This window comes from Helicoverpa armigera, chromosome 2 (assembly GCF_030705265.1).
Source record: "Helicoverpa armigera isolate CAAS_96S chromosome 2, ASM3070526v1, whole genome shotgun sequence".
NCBI lineage: Eukaryota > Metazoa > Arthropoda > Insecta > Lepidoptera > Noctuidae > Helicoverpa > Helicoverpa armigera.
The window spans coordinates 9,869,353-9,882,038 of NC_087121.1; the positions used below are offsets into that span (position 1 = coordinate 9,869,353).

At 37.7% G+C, this 12,686-nt stretch overlaps 1 protein-coding gene across 1 annotated transcript in view; it reads left to right on the plus strand.

The window, feature by feature from the left end:
* The first annotated feature begins 2,314 nt into the window (after positions 1 to 2,314).
* The window catches only part of LOC110382391 (protein singed), a 41,382-nt gene continuing 31,010 nt past the window's right edge, over positions 2,315 to 12,686 (plus strand). Inside the window, exon 1 of the mRNA XM_049843509.2 lies at positions 2,315 to 2,587. The gene's annotated coding sequence lies outside the window, so the exon portion shown is untranslated. The remainder of the gene's footprint in view (positions 2,588 to 12,686) is intronic.

Sequence of the window (12,686 nt, forward strand, 5' to 3'; positions counted from 1 at the left end):
ATACAAATTGGCAATAACTTACCCATGGGTAGACGTGTATGAAGAATTATGGAATCGCGAGACACAATCAATATTGTCTTGAACGTGATTGCACCAACTTCTTTTACCTAACGTTAAGATGTATTCAGAAAATAATTATAGAGGGACGGATATTTCGCAGATCATAGCAAATTAATTGGATTGTCGCCTTATTTAGTACCTTCTTACTGTAATCACTTGTAGTTTCCTTTATCCCAAATTCTCGTGCAAATGTAATGAAGATGAAGAAAACCACAACTTTGTAACTGAACTATTTTGGAAACATGTACTTGAAGGTCTTTTAAATCTTGTCATATTACCAAGTCTTGTCGCCGCTCGTTACAATATTCTCCCATATGTTTCCCCATAAAATACTCGTAGGCAAATTGCACCGGGCATTTGACGTGGGCCGTAAATTTGCACGCTCCATCAACTTCGCAGTGATGTCTGATATGCATCAATAGACTTCTAATGGTATGTTGCAGGGAAATATCAGTTTTTTAAGATGTGCTACAAAGTTACAAGGAAGTGGGGCTACAAAGGCCTTCCCTACTACGTTTTATTTCGCCTTATTTTTAGCAAAGCTCGTCAAGATTCTGCGGATTGAAACTAGATCAGGTGACATTGACGAGAATAACAGTTTTAACCCGCCTATTAGCAGTTACAGTACTTAATGATATGCTCGTAGCAACTGCAACCACAGACGTCACTCAGGAAGCAGTTCCCAGAGTACGGAGAAGACGTAATTATCCTCGCGTTAGTGTTCAAAGTGCTGATATTTGCGGTCGTCTCCGCTAGCCGCTAGCAACCGCTATAGCTTGCCGTTTAGCTTAGACACCGTTCTGCTAGGTTGGTCTCTTAACGTCTAAGGCCTAAGCAAAAATATTAAGTTGAGTGACCCACAGTAAATAAGCTAATTAATTTCGCAAGTAGTCTATTTCACCCAAAAACAAATGGATTTATTTACGCGGGTACGGGAAATAGGCCGTTCCTTACGGAAGCAAGTAAAACCGCTGGCTGGCAGAAGTTATAAAAGACAATATTTGTAATTGAATCAGTCATAGTATCAATGTTTAAATAGAAAAGTGCTTAATTTCTATACATGTAATTACTTTCATTTCCATATTTAGAAGTTTTCATTTGTAAACATATTGATTTCAAAATCATGCATTGTGAAAGCGTTATAATTAAATCTGTTGTTATGTTGTTAGTATAACAAAGGTTTATTTATTCAAGAAAGGTGATATTTATTTAATTACAATAAATAAATAAAAAAATGTTATTATGTCTGTATTCGTTGTCATGTGGACAAGGAAAACGGGCCTTCCAAACAATACGACTGTAAAAAGCCATAAAAACCCATGAATTTAAAGCGTTGTTTCAGTGAGTTACTCATTACCATACGTGACCTAAGTCTAGCCTAGCGGGTTATATCTAGGAGTGCCGGCGGGTCAACTGCGTGTGACCCGCAAGTTTAGCTAGGTCATCCCCTGACACAACGCACAGAAGCCAAATCTATTAAATCTTATAATTATTTAAATTGACTAATTAATTTATTGCCATGGAGTTTAGAATAATTTTATGAGAGAAAAAACATGTTTCAAGTAATCAAGTGTCTTTAAAAAGTTGCAATGAGAATTAACGCTGTTTTACGATTCAGCCTGGCCTTGGCCACGCCAAATTATCACTCAGCTCAGAAGTAGTCCTGTCCACTTGGTAAGGACGTAAAGAGGTTGCTCTCACAAAGATTCTTACCAAACAAATGCAAGGTTTCTTGCGTAGTCACGTCAGTCAGTTGATAAAGCTTTTTACTAAGTATTGGCGTTTGGTGGAAGGGAACATAGAACCATAGACATAATATTAGTAACATAGAACCGACAACCGTTAGCTCTAGAACTAGATTTGATTTCTTAAGTATTTTTAATTAAAAACCCAAAAGAATATCTCATTAAGTTCAAGAAAATACGGGATATAAAGATTGTTATAACTAACAATTCTTTTTTTATATATTTTTATAGATGAAAATGTAAACCACCCGGAAACTTAAACCGTTAAAATTTATTTACCATGAGTAATTCACTACTCGGCAGAATTTATTTCGTGAAATGTTTAAATTATAAAAATAGAATAAAGATGAGCCTTTTTGAACTTTCACGGGCAAAATTTTAGCGATATAACTTGATAACCATTGGCGGATTTCAGTCGCTCAAAGTCATACTGGATTCTTATTGGAGCAATTTCTAACGGGGCTTCCGCAGCTGCATTCACTCGCGTCCCTCCGCCCGCACGCAAAGCGCCATCTTCAAACCGGTCAGTCCACCGCGAACTACCGTGGGGGTAACGTTGTTGTTGCAACGATTTACACAAATTATCTAAACCGGACCAACCGTACCGGTATACACTATAATAAATATAAAATAGCTATTATAATTAAAAATCAGTGTCAAGTTAATTGATGAAGTGCTAGACTGAACCTGCAGTTCGCGAATATAGTGCAACCTGTGATTTGATCTCGCGATCTCCGTGGCTGCATTTCTTTGGTGGTGTGAGCTTGCTGAAGTGTAAAAAGGTAAGTTTTTATGTTATTATGATCGGTAGAATGTGCCGGTCGGGTGGCCGGGCCGGGCGGCGCGCCGCTGGGGGAGCGTGCGGCTCCCGCGAATCGATTGTCCCGCCATGGGATGGGTAGGTACGGCGGGGACCGGGAGCACTAGGGCTGCACACCCTCGCTCTCTCGGGCCCGCCACTCGGCGTATTGTCGTTTCATGTGGTGATCTTGAACTAGCTAGACATGGCGCGCCGGTTTTGTTATGTGCATGAATTATTTATAAACATTCTTCTGTACACCGCACCGCTGTTGTTTTTTCAGCTGCAACCAGGTGGGTAAACTTATCTACGTGGATGAAGTCTACAACGTGTATGTTATGATGATTCACCCTACCCTCATAACATAACATAATCTCAAGCTCATCTTGGAATCTTGTTGTAATTAATATTCTAAGCAGATTGTTGGACTCATTAAATGTTGTATTTTGCCATTGCAATCTGGGTCTCATAATTGTATCTTCAAAATTAGTATAATTTCATCCTCTCGGAATATTCTATAACCGGAATAATTACATTTTTTCCTCTCTACTTAGGTTGCCCTGAATTTGTTCATCGACAGGAAAATATTTGTATAGGTATTTGAAGTAATAAATCGATGCTTCTGAATAGTTTCAAACTTGGAATTTTATGTTTCTGTTTATCCTTAACCTAACATTTAAAAAGGGACACCTAACTATTTTTGTAAAATAATATCAATGGCTTATTCACGGGGCAGGAGATTTTACAACGCCAAAGGTCATTGACGTTGTAGCAATTATGAATCTGTAGGTAATTGGATGATTCATGATTTCATGAAAGACAATTTTGCTAGCCGCTAAGCCTTCTTTCACACTAATACAAAAGTAATTCAACCAAAACATGTAATAAATAGGTACCGAAATAAGTTCAATTTTTTCCATGTTGGTAAGTCTTTCCTAAGTAACCTTTTCTGTTTTCTGAATGTACTTACAGCCGAATTCCAATAAGAGGTTACACATGCTACATGCTAAGAACTAAATCCACGACAAAAGAATAAAGCTAGGTATTTGATATAAATACTCAACTCACAAACACTGTAGGTATATCTATCTAAGTATAGCCGTGAAAGTAAATGACATACAGTGTATAATCAGTTTAATAACCACACACAAGTATTAATCATATTATTCACCAATGAATTATTAATAGGACGTTCTTCTACATGTTATTTCTATACTTTCGTTTTTGAATAATTCATGGCGAATGCGACGATATTACGTATGGCTAAACGTTCATTTCATTAGGACTTAAAATCAGTGTTCGAACAGTTCCAATATTTGGTCCTTATCTCCGCGCAACGAATGATTTGAGAAGAATGGAATGTTACTCAGCTATAGGAAAAGTAAATAAGCGTAAACAATATTGATTTGTCTATGGCATTATTAAATTGTGATTTCCGTGAAGGAGTCACAAATTATTAAAAATAGGCTATGGAATAAGTTTGAAAGCAAAAATGTATGAAGTAACGGGTCTGAATGTTTTTTTTTTTCAATATGATCCTAACACAAGTAATCTCGGACCCTCACACTTAATCCGCTAAGTTATGAAGGTCATAAAGCATGATTTCGTTGACGTTTGTATTGGCTTATCTGCAGCTCGAAATCATTTATCATGGGGATTTAAGCAGTCTAGCCTGGATTTACGTCAGAGCCAAATCTTTCTCTTCAAGAACAAAAAAATCCAAATTAAAATGAAGAGTCTATATCCTTCGACCATGCTTTGACCTCTTCAACGGAATTTTGGGTACAAATAAATAGACCTTTATAAGAATGCGTTGCAATTAAATATTCTGGAACCTTACGTACTCATAAATTAGGCTGAACATCGCAATATCAATTAATTCCGAATCTTCAAATTCCACGGCGGCTGCACACTCAAAATTGCAGTCTCCAAGAATTCTAATGATCGCTTACAGAAACGCAACATTTCCGCTGACGTGACTACAAGTCGGTAACAAAGATGCCACATTTTTATTAAATTACCTTTGCGTGTACACAAATTATTTGAACAGACACGAAATGGCTGAGATGACTAATAAATGGTCAGAGAAATTGAGCTCGGATCTAGCCTGTGTGATTTACGGGCGTCTAGCGCACGCGCAGAATCAGACCGCGGCGCGTGAGCATGTCCTCCCGCCTTGTATCAAGTGTCCATCTGACGTGTTCACACCTCATTACCGCCGGGAGACGCACGGACGATGCTACACTTGACACGAGTTTTTGTGTCTAGACCGAAACAATTAAACATGACTAAACGTGTGTTGACAGTCACAATTAATCGGATCCAAACCAATTACTAGATTATCCAATTTGTTACTTGTATATTTGATGTCACAATAATTGATGAGATTCAGTAGAATTACGAGTTGTACGCTCATCGTGCGTTTTCCATTACTAAGTCTAACTTGAACAGATTTTTAAGTAGGTAAACAGTATTGCCACATAAGATCTTTTGCTTGAAAAGACACATACGTAGTGAGTAAATATTGAATCAATTTCAAAGCAATTTGGTCTTTACTTTCTACGTGGAGAGGCACTACGTCGAAGCCAGGCTCCTCGTCTGGCTAGAATCAATAGAGAATACGAAGTTTAGTCTAGACGCCATATATTTAATACAAGTTCCGTTTGCCTGCGCTTTCTCTTTGTTAACAAGCAAAACTATGCATCTTAGTTACAAAACTACGGATTGACTTTAAATCTGTTATTTCTCTTACAAGAATAGTGTACCGTACCGAGTCTTTCTCCATATTTAAAATAAATCAATACCAACATACGATACTAACATATGATTTCTCGAAATATACTGTTAATTCTAATAATCTGAGACAGCGAAATCCATGTCTTGAAATCGAAGAAAAATCATCTCGCGATCGCAGCTTGTGCTCATTAAAAATGTGCTTCGTAATAACGAATCATCATTTTAACTGTATTATTTGCATGGTGAAAGTTACAATTTAAAATAAATATTTAATATTAAATGAACGCCTTGGAACATTCATCATTGCTAGACTTTCCCAAATCCGTGATAGACACGGCATCTTGCCGACTTTCCAAGCGGCGGTGATGTTATCTGTTTCATAAAAATGAGGCTCATTTAGCTCGAGCAACAGATATGTGGCCATTTCAGTAATTAAGTGCTCTTTGGTTTAATTATTCTGTAACGCGGACACCGGAACGTGTATCCGAACGTAGCCGCCATGCCTCGCGTTCTTCTTGCTAATTCCTAATTCTGAATTTTTAAGACGACTTTCAGAGAGATTTGTGTGAATAACCTGTGGTACATGGCCAAATAAGTTTCAATTTATTATTAGAATAATTTTACATAGTAATTAATAGCGGTGTTTAAAACGTTAATTATTCAAAGTAGATGGTGAGCAAGACCACCTGAACCCGAAGATTTACTAACAAAAAAAAAGATCGAAATAATTTATCATCGATCTAATTCTGCCACATTTTTTAAAACTGATTTTAAGTTTTCTCCTAATCTAGAAAGCATCGATCTGTTTGGCCGATAAGCATGCGATATCCATATTGTTGTTATTTGGTCTTCATCTCAAAATGTTCTCACCGCGTCTGACATATATCGATATCTGTCGATAGCTTATCGTCGTATCGGCCAACTATCGGCAGATCTATTACGTCGGTTATTAGCATTTTCGAGAGGCTTTCATTGCGGTACATTCGGATATTTATAATTTTATCAACCTCGACGGATAGTGTCAACAATGAGGTTAGCTTATCTCCATTTCGGGAATTTGCAGGTGCTTTCAATGGCAGGCACAGAACTATTTTTTTGGTATGGAACCTGCCTAATAAATAAACGTAAGAAAGTGTTCTTAGCTCAGTAAAAAAGCATGAACTACTCTCTTAAATAATCCCTCGTCATCCGAAACAGGTCAATAATAACCGATACCATTGTTTACACACGATCACTATTTAAACGCGTCATTGTTTTTCCATTATATTGTAATGAAGGCAATTGGGCGCCGAATTTCCTCTGCTCATCAATACGCAGCTGGTGCAGCAAGTCATGGTATAGCCTAGCGAGCTGGCGACAATGCCCCGTGATTACAGCCAGACATCCGTCCATTGTTGTCACGTCACTTGCGTATGCGCAACCGTGCTCGTGCTGACATGGTCTGCGTTGCGACCATGTGAAAATTCTGAGCAGATTGTAAAAAAATACAATTCGTATGTAAGGACCAGTTTTGGTCCTTGTATTATTAAAATGTGTCTTCCTGCATAACATTCACGATTTTACTATACAGTCTTCGATTATTGCAATCAATAGTCATTTTGTATATTTTACATTCCCGGCCCAGAATTCGCGAAAGCTGTTGATATGCAGCTCCTGTTAATAACTTAAGAAAGTTAATCCTATCAAACTCACCATTTCGTTAGATATTGACTCAATTGGTGACGAAGAAGATATTGTGGATGGTGTAAAGATAGAAGAAGTTCCTGAATACTAATTCACTGTCTTGGTTGTTAAAGCAATATGGTCACAAGTTCTGCTGATGGTCGTTAAACTGCATAAGAATGCTCATGTACATAAAGACCAAATGTATCAAGCACCTAAACCGAACTAAAAAGACGATTTATTCAACTATCTGTCATAAACTTTAAAAGCAAACATACAAAGAGAATACTAATCAGTAAAGTGAATACTTTTAAGCAAATCAAGCAGCAGTCCATTTCAACGAGTCTGTTACTGCAGATACTGGAGTTCCTTATTCTCCTAGATATAGGAGCTATATTAGCATGGCAAGTATCAACTATGTTGTATGATTAGTTGTTTACCCAAGTGAGACGCGTCGCCATTACAATCATGTTGTGCATACGTTTGTATCGCATCTTCCCGTTCAGTCACTAATGAAGTGTTCGAAATCGTTGTTAATTAATGCATGAGGAAGATACTAATGTGATTTATTGGAACAATGCCAATTGTAGCAGACGGCTTATTGTTATTTTACAAATATGGATTTTAAGTTGGTTGAGTTTGCAGAGCAAACTAAGTTGCATGGATAATTTGATTACTCAAGTCTCGGTTTTTTCCCCATACACATCCTACTTCTTTTTATTAAGCCTCAATTAACTTGAAGACTGCGGACCAAAAACAATCGTGACGAATCTCGGTTTGGCGCTGTGAAGTCGATGCGGCACAATAACAATACTTTATCTGGATAATCGCAATAGAATGTGCTAAAAAGTAAAACAAAGCGTTATGGCTGGCACCACTGATTGGTGCAGTGCGGTTTAATTTTAGCACAGACGAGCCTGGCTTGTGTGGTTTTCCTTTTACGGATGCCATCTTGCATGCTCTTGTGTGTTTATTTAATATACCAGAGTGCTTCGTCTGAAGTTTAGATGGAATTGGTTCTTCTGCTCCAGTATTTGCGATGCCATATTATTTACTTTGAATGGTCTTCTCTGGACATTGCCACTGGCTCACTTAAGTTAAGAAATGGAAGATTATTTATAGAAAATTTTGATAAACCCTTGGCGAGTGAGAGTCAAAGGCTGAAAGAGTTTGAAAAATAAAGTTCAAAAACAAATATGTATATTTGAATAACCACAATAATTTACAACCCATTGACAATTCGCAGGCAATAACACTTGTTATTGAAAAGTCCTCTGTCGCCATATGGCCTGAAGAAAAAAACTCCCAACAAAACACTTGTGTCGCCCTAATCTCGCATCAACGTATGGCGGCCTTGTGCCCAGGCACAATGCTCCGTTCATTTTGAATGTCTTCATTGTGATGCAGCACAGGCGAGCGAGGGCCCATCCCGTCCGTAGGACAAGCTTTTAAATGTTTTGATGACGAAAAAAACTTTGAGATCCTTTCTATAGAGACCGTATCACTATTAACCGATAGGTCATTGAATAGGGTAGTTTTGGTAATTCAATGTGATAAGCATAAGATGAACATTAAAGACGATGACACACATATTTAGACGATATTATCAGTGGTTTGATGAAGAGTTGTCAGATGTAAGTTTTCGGATGTTTGGACTACTTTGGACATCAGGTTCAGGCAAAATCTTAATAAGGACTCGCTAATGATCCTAAAGATAGAATAAAGTTAAAGAATCAGAAGCTACAAGTAAAACAAGAAATCTCAACAAAGCAAATAATGTTGACAGCGCAACAAGCGGCTAATGAACTATTGTGGTTCCCCATGACCATAAATTTCCATATTTTATGTGACATAGACATAGTTTACGATGTTCGTGACGCTCGCTTTATGATGATAATGGTAATCGACACGGAACATGGCCGACTTTTCAAAATCGCTCTCGTTTTGTACAAAATCTTCCGTATTTGTTACAAGCGAAAGTTTTATTATAAATCGTCTTCGTAGTTTCACTTGCTTTGGAATTAATTAAGTAGTTTTAAGATTCCTCATTTTCATAAATTGATTGAGTGAGATTTAGAAATGGCTGTTATATTTAGTTAATCATTTCCGGGGTCACTGGACTCTTTTGGCAATATTTGTGACTGTAGGAATATTGGTATTTCGAGCTCTTTTTGCAGGATTTATCAAAACATTCTCAGCATTTGCCAAAAATGACTCATTAACTAACTTTGGGTAGCTGGTGGACTTGCTATTCAGTGTTTGGATTATTTTATTAAATCCTGTGGAACCTTCGTGCGACGCTTATAATTCCATTCTAGTACAAATTACATTACCAGCCATAATTACACTTTCCGTTTTGAAAGTGTCGTGTCTGGAATAAGCAAGGCGCGTGGTTTGGGCCGCGCCGCCGATGTCAAGGTCACGGGCGCATGCGTGCCGCCCGCCGCAGTATCGAACATTTTATTTTTACTGCTGTCGAACCAAACGCAGCTGCACTCGAGTATTTTTATTATCATGTTGGAAGATTGATTTATTTCAAGTTGTCTCTTACAGTTTTGGATGTTTAGGTATGTTCAAATACTGGTACTTTGGTTGCTTCTGTTCTGTTGAGATCGGGTTATTTTGTTTGCTTAGGATCGTGTGAAATCTTATAAGACAAATGTTTCGGCATATTTATGAAATGAAGGCTCTTCACTTTTCAAAGAAGAACGAAAAAGCCTCTAGTTAAAACTAACACAACAGCTTTGAGTATCAGTTTGACACTTGGGCTACACTTTCAAAGTTTGTTATGATCGATATCAAACACTTCACAAAGTTCAGTACTAAACCACTAGCAATAAATACCGGTTATGTTAGTAGACATGAATATCCCATCAATCTATTTAATAACTCGGACCTATCCTAACCGGGCGAGCGTTACGATGACACAAAATTAAATGTCGTTCTTTCGATCCGGAATAGAATGCATCTCAGGAATGCAGTTTGAAATATAAATCGCCACAGATTATTATTGAACCGGTTGGAAAGCGGATATTAGAACCAGCTGTTTTATCCAATTAAGTGGCTTATGATAGGAACTTCAAACGAAGGAAAACAGCTTCCATAAATCACTTACCAATCCTGTCGCAGTGACGTCAACAACGCTTTCTTTTGCCACTATCTACTGTTTATTTTGAGACTCCTAGGAATTATTATCTGCAGTCATGAATAAATCAATAAATTATAATTATTTTCTTACCATTACATTAATATTGAAGTAAATGAAGGCATAACATCAATTCTCCATTTAAAGTCACCGCTTCCCTATCTAATGTACGGTCCCATTAAATCACGTTAGGGTAAAAAGGACCAAAAAATCATGGCTTCTGTCATCAGCACCATAGTTAAGATAATTTAATTTGTCGACACGCGCCCGGAACAGTTAACTTTAACGTTAATTAGATACACAGAACTTCTGTTTATGTTTCTTTTATTTTAGATGTTTGTTTCTATATGCTTAATTGTTTTTTGGGGTTCAGTTTTATTTGGGATTGGGATGTGGTAAAAAATACAATCTACGGTTTAAAACAATTTAGTTTTGATAAATGATCCCAATTTCTCTTCATGAGTTTTTTTAGTCCGCAAGTAAAAGGCAGAGACCAGTAACCTCTCAGGCAAGTCTTGTAATAATTAATCCAGAATAATGTTTTGCGAGATTAGCGAGTTATTTTTTTGTTTGTGTGTGCAATAAGCGAGACGGCATCTGCTGTCACGCGCCGGTGGCTCAGCGCTGGTCATTTGCGGGGATTCGGCTATTCATTGTTACAAGTGGTCAAACTGTTCAGAGAAAATAGCTCAGAAGTATAAAGTATTTCTTCTTGATGAGTGATTGAAGAAGTCGTGGTGGCCTAGTGGGTAAAGAACCAACCTCTCAAGAATGAGGGTGTGGGTTCGATTCCAGGTCAGGCAAGTACCAATGCAACTTTTCTAAGTTTGTATGTACTTTCTAAGTATATCTTAGACACCAATGGCTGATATAAAGGTGAAGGAAAAACATCTTGAGGAAACCTGGACTATTAAGTCTGAAATCGCCAACCCGCAATGAGCAAGCGTGGTGATAATGCTCAATCCTTCTCCATGTGAGAGGAGACCTGTGCCCAGCAGTGGGACGATAAAAAGGCTGTAACAGAGTGATTGACCGAGCTTGAGTCAGTTATAAATACCATTTCTTCGGAATGGTGGCTTACTTTCATTAAAAATGTTGCATCAATTATATCTGAATTCTTCGCATTCCTCTCAACCATCAGCCCACCCAAGCAAAATTTACAATGAAGAAGCGACGCACCTAACCTCGTATGGTTATTATAATAATCTGTCTTAGAAGTGCATCTTTTCCCCGCTCATCCGTTATAAATGAACATAACCGGGTCGTCGAACCGTGCTAACGGCGCTTCACATTCGCGTGATCGCCAACACACGCGAAGGGACAACACTACCACTTAATAACACATCATTTAACTAGTAAAGTGTTATGTTTTGCGTGAACGAACAGATTGAACCAATTTTAGGCAGGTTTCTGGCCAATTTTGTGCTTCATGTACAGCTTAATTCATCCTAAAAGCAGGTTGGTGACCGCGGAGTTCGTTTTCGCACGGGTGATGACGGTGCTCGCGGCCCGTTAGCGTCACGCATGCTGTTTTCTTCTTAATTAATTTAATTATTTACTGCCATCCAGTGATATCGACAGATTGACCGAAAAATCAAAACTATGTCGGATAACTGTTTCGACTACAGTAAGATTAATATGCATAAACGCTCTGAAACAGACAAAAAACAGTTTTGTGAAAGTATTTATCAAAATAATTAGAATAATGTAGATTACTCTCTTGGTCTCTAAATTTAAATAAGTGTATTTTTTTATAATAATAATTTGAGAGCACGAAATAGCCGATTTGCAAGTGGGTTAGAGATGCAAACAACAGTTAAACACTGAACAAAAAGAATTCTTTCACTTTCAAATTAATTCTGACACTTCAGAGCTTAGCGTGATTTTGTTGTAGAGACTTGTACACAAAAACCTGACAAGGTGTTGCTATAGAAAATTTTGTGAGCCGTGAAACCCATGTGCGAAACTTTCGCGCCGTCTGGTTCAAACGAACTTCATTCAGCATCGGTACATTTATGATATAGTCTGTTCCTCTCTTCCAGTAGAAAGGGATGTTTTAGACTGACATTATCTTGACGTGGTCCTCCGTTCAGCATCGTAGTCCTAAGGCCAGCTCTAGACTATTATGATCAAAGTATAGCGGCTGTGATATGGGTGCTGACAGTTTACAAATACGCAAACTAAGAACACAAAATAATGGTTATTGTCAACAATACTGTTATCATGTGTCGTGTAAAGTCGTGTTTGCTGGCCAATCCTTTGCATTAACCCAATTAGTGGTGACCACACCACGCGAACACTTCTATACATTGCATTTATTTATCTTTATGTTCTCTAAAGCCCCATTAGTTAAAACATTAGTTTTCTTAATGTTTACTTTCTGTTGTTCTTGTCAAACTTAGTACGTTTGTTTTATTTTTCACAAAACAGTCTCTTTGTAAATTCGAGGTGAATAACTGTTGGCTGCCGTGTTATTGCTTTTTGGTTGTAAACCAGAATTAGGTTCCCAGAACGTTTCCATTGAGCGAGACTTGCTTAT